The sequence below is a fragment of the Medicago sativa genome, chromosome 8 (assembly GCF_051527215.1).
Source record: "Medicago sativa cultivar Bolivia chromosome 8, Bolivia_mono, whole genome shotgun sequence".
NCBI lineage: Eukaryota > Viridiplantae > Streptophyta > Magnoliopsida > Fabales > Fabaceae > Medicago > Medicago sativa.
Genome location: NC_140756.1, coordinates 86,864,962 through 86,872,508, shown reverse-complemented (window position 1 = coordinate 86,872,508; position 7,547 = coordinate 86,864,962).

The following is a 7,547-nucleotide window of genomic DNA, read 5'->3' as shown; positions in this document are numbered from 1 at the left end:
ATTCTAACTACTTATAAAGTTACACGTGGGATTGTTTTTTGGTGAGCCGTGGAGTAGAACTATTTACAATGACAATATATGAAATTTAAGAAATCATATAAACATGCCACTTTATGGTTCATTAGTTACATTAACCAAATACTCCAAAACTAATCAACTATATTTTAAAGTTATTTCTCAAAAAAATAACTTTTTTATCTGATTAATTTTTTTTTCCCAAGTATTTTAGTGGCTAGAATTCACATTTTTCAACTCATTATTTAAAAATCATATAAACATGTCTCTGTCAAGGTGAATAAATGTGGTGTCCGGGGTTCGAACCCCGGTTCCTGCATATAATAATGCATGTACCTGTCAACTGAGTTATATTCACGTGTACATCTGATTAAATTTTAACTAAAGAAAAATGCTAAAAGTGTTGATTTAACTTTTTTTTTTTGTTTATATATATTTTATGCACTTTGACCTTTTCTGTTTGTACCATTTGCAACTCCATTAACATCCTCTGCCAAGGTTATATCACTTTCATTGATCATTCATTGCGTGAAGCTTTGTGATGAAACATGGTTGCAAGTTAAAGGTTTTTTTCAAAGGGCCTAATCCTCGTACCCACAAGTTGAAGGTGCATGCGCAAAAAAGTTTAAATGATGTTTTTGTTTTCAATTTCCACCGGTTATTGCCTCAAAATATAAAGAATATATTTCCAACCCGTAACTGAAAAAATACATGTTTGCATCGGCCTTCCACTTTAAGTAAAGACATGTGTTGCATTTATTTCATTCTTATCTATGACAAACTTAATTAGATCAGATGGAACCATTTTTTGTTGTTAATCAATGGTTTGGGGCTAGGATTTGAAAATGATATCTTAGGTTTTTATAAGATATGGATAAAGAGAAAATTTTAAATATATGATCATACCATACCCATGGAAATCAAACCTGCGTATGTGGATTAGATTCAACTTAGACTTTTTTTTTTCTTTTATAAGCAATCGAGTAGTCAAAACTTCACCCTTTAAAATGAATAAGTGAAAAATTCAGAGTTCAAGCTCAGATCATTGTTGGATCGGCTCTCTGAAAGTACAATGAAACCCTTAGCATGGGGCCTCAAGATTAGAGGATTTGCAAAAAAAAAACAAAATTACCTACGGATATAATCTGTCGCCAAAGGTAATTTTTCTGTAGGTAAAAGTCTCCAAAACAATAATTTTACTGTCAATTATACATCGTCCATGGAAAAATATTCATGTGTTCCGTAGATAAAGGTCATGTTTGAACCATAACTCATATATTTAACTACGACTTAATTGTCTGTCGCTATAAGTGGTTTAAATTTTTTTAACTTCTTTTTAAATGAAAATCGTCATATTTAATTCAATTTCATTATTATTATCATTGTTAATATAATTGTGAAATATTATTAGCATCAAAATACATTTTTATTATTCAATGATTGTGGTATGAATCACGTTAAATGGTGAAATTTTTGCAAACAATTGATATTTAAACAAGGGTACACTTTTAATATTTGAGCAGGACCTTCAATTAATTTGATTGGGACGACATTGGTTACAATGTCCTTACCATTTGAATTATGTTCACTGCGTACAGATTCAACTTTAACTTCTTATATTAAAATTGTTCATTCAACTAAAACTTTCGTTTTAATTTTATTAAATATAATAAAGTCTCTAAACTTTTTTTAGAAGGAATAAAGTCTCTAAAAAACTTTTCCAACCTAAAACCATATTTTTTAAGCAGGCCCGCTTAAACTTTTTAGGGTCGTGTGTAGGGGTATAATTTAGGAAAACAGCAATGCTATTAACAGCGAAGGTTTTTATCTAGAATGCTTCACGAAGCTTTGCAACCGTTGGATTTAGTTATTTATAGGAATACATGGGGTGATGGAAAACATAAGAGCTGGCCCACATGATTACAATACACTGTCGTGATAATATCGTGAGACTTTTTGTCGGGATATTTAGCATTTTTCTTAGGAAAACAGCAATGCTATTAACAACGAAGGTTTTTATCTAGAATGCTTCACGAAGCTTTGCAACCGTTGGATTTAGTTATTTATAGGAATACATGGGGTGATGGAAAACATAAGAGCTGGCCCACATGATTACAATACACTGTCGTGATAATATCGTGAGACTTTTTGTTGGGAGTGATAATATCGTGAGATTTTCTCACTCCCAACTGAACTTTCGAAAATACCCTCGACGTAATTTAAGTCATGCATGTGTTAAACCCAACGTAATTTAAGTCACGTTCGCTACATTGGTACATCCCACGTGAGTTAACTCATGTAGGTTATAACCTATCGTGCCGAACGTGAGTTAACTTACTTAGGGGGTATTTTTGTCCGTTTATATGGGAGTGGGTGTTTTTTTATTTGGAAAAGAGCCATTTTCATAATTTAGTCACAAGTTAACTATGGCAAAATGCGCAAGGACCTCATTTAGATAAAGTTTAACAGTGACAAACTTTTGGACCATGTGTCATAATCCATCTTGCACTTGTTACTCATTAGTCTTGTTTATGAGTTATTGTATGTTTTGAGGTTGAAACATTTTTGTTTGTGTTTCTTTGATGCCAGGGCCGTCCCTAAGAATTCGTAGGCTCGGCTCTGGGAATGAAAAGAGGCCAGTGATAAAATCAAAACGTATTTTTTTTAAAAGAGCAATGTTCTATTTATATTTTTTAAAAGATAAATATAAGGTGTCGTATATATGCGGTACACCCAAAGGTGAAAATGACTACCGTATACATGAGGAACCCCCACCTAACACCAAAAGCAAGAGGACCTGACTCTAATAGGCCTAAAAGGCTAAAACAAGAGAACAGAAAATGGCTGGGGGTATTAAAAAAAATTGGAGGGCAGTAGTACTAGTGGATATTAAGAAAAAAAATTGAGGCCCATGGTTGAGGGAGGCCCAGCTCTGTTGAGCTGTTTGCACCCCCTCAGGCCAGGCCTCTTTGATGCACTTATACTTTTTGGATTAAATCCCATGTCTTATCCATATATTATATATTTTTCCATTCATAAAAAAAGGACAACGATCATACCTTTGCCACACTCAAGTGTTATAAACTCTTTATACAACCACTTAGTATCAATTGAGGGGTTATTGTTCTGATACACAAAAACCTCACATTGCTTTGGAATTAGGTCCAACACTAGTTTACAAACAATGATGATACTCCTCAAACATGATCATACTCCTCAACTTGCCGAAATGTCTTTTAAATTTGTAAATGATAAAATTGTGAGGATTTACATATAAAACATGAAAGCAGACAATACCTTAAAAATATGGTTTAAGGTCTAAACGAATGTATAACTTAAGATATGCAAAAAAAAAAAAACAGTAATTGAATAAAAAAACGTGGTTTATTGATATTGGTTAGATGAATTTAATTATTGTCAACTACGTGGAGTATTGAGAAAATATTCAATTAATTGTCTGCATGTTTATTGAATTTTTAATTGTCTAGAGGTTGAGTTTGATTTACCAAAAAGAGTGGTTAGGTAAAAAGGTATAATAAATCATTAAATTTTGGACTATTGTTGATGATGTGTGATATTTGATGGACTACAATGAACAACACATGCTAAATAATGTACAATCTACAATACCCTTTATCAAGACAAGATGTATAAACCCTTCAAAAAAAGAGAGAAGATGTATAAATAAAATCCACCAGGTGGTAATTGTATATAATATTTTTTTTGCGTGTACAATTGTATATAAGTTTTGTTTGGTAATAAATTGTTTTTTGGGGGATTTGGTATTAAATTGTTTTCGATTTATAGCGGATAACATATATCAGAAGAGGCATGTTCAACAACAATTTTTCTAGCGAGATTACGTTGGAATCAATTCAATAATTAATTGATGCAAGACATGCTCAATATAAAGATTAAATTTATTCTTTCAAAAAGATAAAAATTAATTTTTTTTTTGAAGGAAGATAGAGATTAAATTTATAATCTTACTTTAGTGCGTAATCCAAATAAACACATGAGTATGCATATAAATTAGGATCTACAACATTTTAATTTATCAAGACATAAAGAGTTATGAATACTTGGATGATTGAACTTTTGATTGTAACTTTTCTATCAACATTAGTGATATGAAATATAAAGAGATAGAGAGATGACAACGAGCACCTATTTGGCTTGTAGTCCTTCCTTAAGGTAGGCTCCTTATGCCCTAAGGCACTCTACATGTGGGAGAAGAAGCAATATGTAGTAATTCAGATATGTTGGTAACCATAGCTATATATAATATAATGTGATGGGTAATTAGCGTTTCCATTATTCTTCTCTCTCTCTCCCTCTCTCTATCTCTCAATTTTACCTTTGATTTATTATTGAAAAAATAAAATATTAATTAACAACATGTTTTGATAAGTTTTTCTAAAAAAATGTTTTGATAAGTTACTTCAAATAACATTTAAGCTTATAATCTCTCTCTCAATTGTTGGTTAGCTCAACCATTAATTTTATGAAACACTACAAATTCAATTTAATAGCTTATTCACGTCTTATCGGTTATTTTATCCGCTATCAACTATTTTTCACCACACATAGTCACAAGTTCATAAATGCATTTTCATTTGAATAGTAAAAATAAATAAGAGCATAATCCAATCTCTATCATTTAAAATTTTGTCCTACTCATTTTTCCCTTGAGTCTTAGTTAGTATATTGTGAGATCTATTTCGAGTGAGTGCTTCTTACAACATCATGGCTTCATCTTTGGATTTGTAGTGAAAGCTTTTACGATGGTTAAATGATTGTGCTTATCATTAATTTATAAGAGATAATAACAATAAGGCTTAATAGGTCATTTGGTCCCTCAAATAATTTCCAATTTTCATTTTGGTCCCATAAGTAATAAAACTCATGTTTTGGTCCCTCAAGTTCACCTCCGTCGGTCAAATAAATCCATGGGTGTTAACTTTAACCCCAAATGTCTATGGTGGACCAACATGATAGATAGTCCACCATAGACCTTATTAATTTTTTCAATTTTAACCTTTTGATCTTTTTTTTAAGAGAGAGGACCGTTGGATCATGCAAGTCTACTGTATCTTTTAGTGAATCATCAACACTTAATTGTTTTTTTCATTTCTTCATCTTCTTCCCCAACTTCTTCATACAATCTTCAAGAACATTCATAAAAAAATAAAAATAAAAACCCAGAATTTATCAAATTCATCACAAACCAAACCAAACTACTTTCTTCATCATCATCCTCATAATGTTCAATAACATTCATAAAAAAAACCCATAAAAAATCCAAAAAAAAACAACAACAACTATCAACAACACAAAACATCAACAATGGAATTCGATTTTAATATATCTCAAATTAAAAAAAAATCCAAAATTTTCAATATCCAGAATTTTAAACACTGTCATCACTCAAATTAAAAAAATCCAGAATTTTTAATGTATCTCTCAAACCCTTTATTCTCTTTTAATTTTTCTTCTCTTTTCCATCTCACTCCAAACACCAGTGTTAACTTCACCAACATCAGCAACTTCAAAGAAGACAGAACATCTTCCCTTCACTCACAACCACTTCATTCTCTTTAATTTCCCCCTTCTTCTCCCGAAACTATGATTGGATGCAGCATAATTTCATATTCTCACAACTAAAATCATTCATTCCACCATAGTCACATCTTCTCTCAATTTCATATTCGAATCCCAACAACAAAGCAAAATAAAGTTTGAATTCCAGATTCGAAGAAGAAGAATGAAGAGAGAAAGAAACCTTCAAATCTGAGTTGGTTATGTGCCTACGCTTCCTCTCTTGAAACCCTCTTCTCTTGAAAGCCTTTTCTGGGTTTTAGATGTGAGCTTAAAGAAATACGAACAAGAAGAAGAAGAAGAAACACGAACAAGAAGAAGGTGAAAGAGATCCAGAGATGTTGTTGTTGTAATTCGAATCTTTTTTCTGCAATAGCCATGTTTCGATTCAATCCGGTGTTGATGTTGTTGTTCTATGATGTTGTTGTTGTTTCAATTCAATCCACGAATTTTTTGATGTTGTTGTTCTATGAATTGATTTTTTTTTTGCTTTACGGTCGGTGAATTGAATGTTGTTTTACGGTTGGTGAATTGATGTTATTGTTCTATATGAATGGAGAATTGATGTTGCTTTACGGTTGTTGTTGTTCTATGAATTGAATTTGTTGATGTTGTTCCATGATGTTGTTGTTCTGGGTTAATTGAGGGAAGTGTTAGGTGCGTCCATGGTGGCCATAACGGTGGAGGAGGATGAAAAGCATCAGTCACGTAGGATTTGGCCACGTAGCAAAAACTAACGGAAGTTTCATGTTTTGACGGAAAGGATTTATTTGACCGACGGAGGTGAACTTAAGGGACCAAAACATGAGTTTTATTACTTATGGGACCAAAATGAAAACTGGAAATTATTTGAGGGACCAAATGACCTATTAAGCCTAACAATAAATCCACTTGGATTGTATGGTGGTATTTTCTTGTGGTGAAAAATTGCTCTTCTCACTTTTATTTTTACACCCACACACAGCGAAAATTTCAAAATACCCCCACAATAGTTAACTGTTGTTCGACAAATATTTTTATACAGCAAACAACGGTTAGTTGTTGTTATAGGTATTTTGGTATTTTTGTGGTGTGTAAAGAGGAAACATAATAGTGAAAAGAGTTGTTTTCCTAATGATGTTGGCTTGTTGGGCCATAAAATGGATAGTTAAAGAAAGCCCACATAGGACAAATCTTCATTTCAAGTTGAAGTTCTATCTTACAAAAATTGCTTTTTAGACACCTAAGATTGATGACGAGCACCTCACACTTTCGAAAACACTCCAATCATAGTTAACTACCATTCAAACCATGACCCTAATCTTGGTTCGTTTTACGAGTTGCTTTGTTTATTTGATTTGAATCAAAGTTATGTTAAATCGTGAAACCATTCTATCAGATTGAAATCCTTAAAATATCTCATCTTTGATTGTAACACCCCGTTTTCCCAACTTGAAAATTTCATTTAAAATCAGAGTATTTAATTCATAAACGGAATGCCACATACTACTTTTAAGTCATAAAATAGGTATTAATAAATATCCTTCCAGGTTCAACATCATAAAAGTATGGAAATACGCAGCGGAAATAGTTCAACATGAACAAAGTCTTGGCACGCAGGCCTTATCCGAAAATCTCATAATTTGATTCAATACTTATTCGTAAAAAGTTCATAAAGACACGTAAGGAATAGATAAGAAAGCAAGCCACATCCCGTTACGTATCAGAGCACCTAGACACAAGTGAGGAGTCCTCTCACGAACACTTCTAATCTTTAATACCTGCACATTACCCACGGTCAAGGCAACATATACGCAGAAGGGGTGAGATTTCACAGTCAACAAATTAAGCATATAATTCATCAAAATGCATTTAACAACGTAAGACATCTCTAACATATTAAACAATTATCACTTAGCATCTTAACAAATCATAATTAATTATTATCATCATTA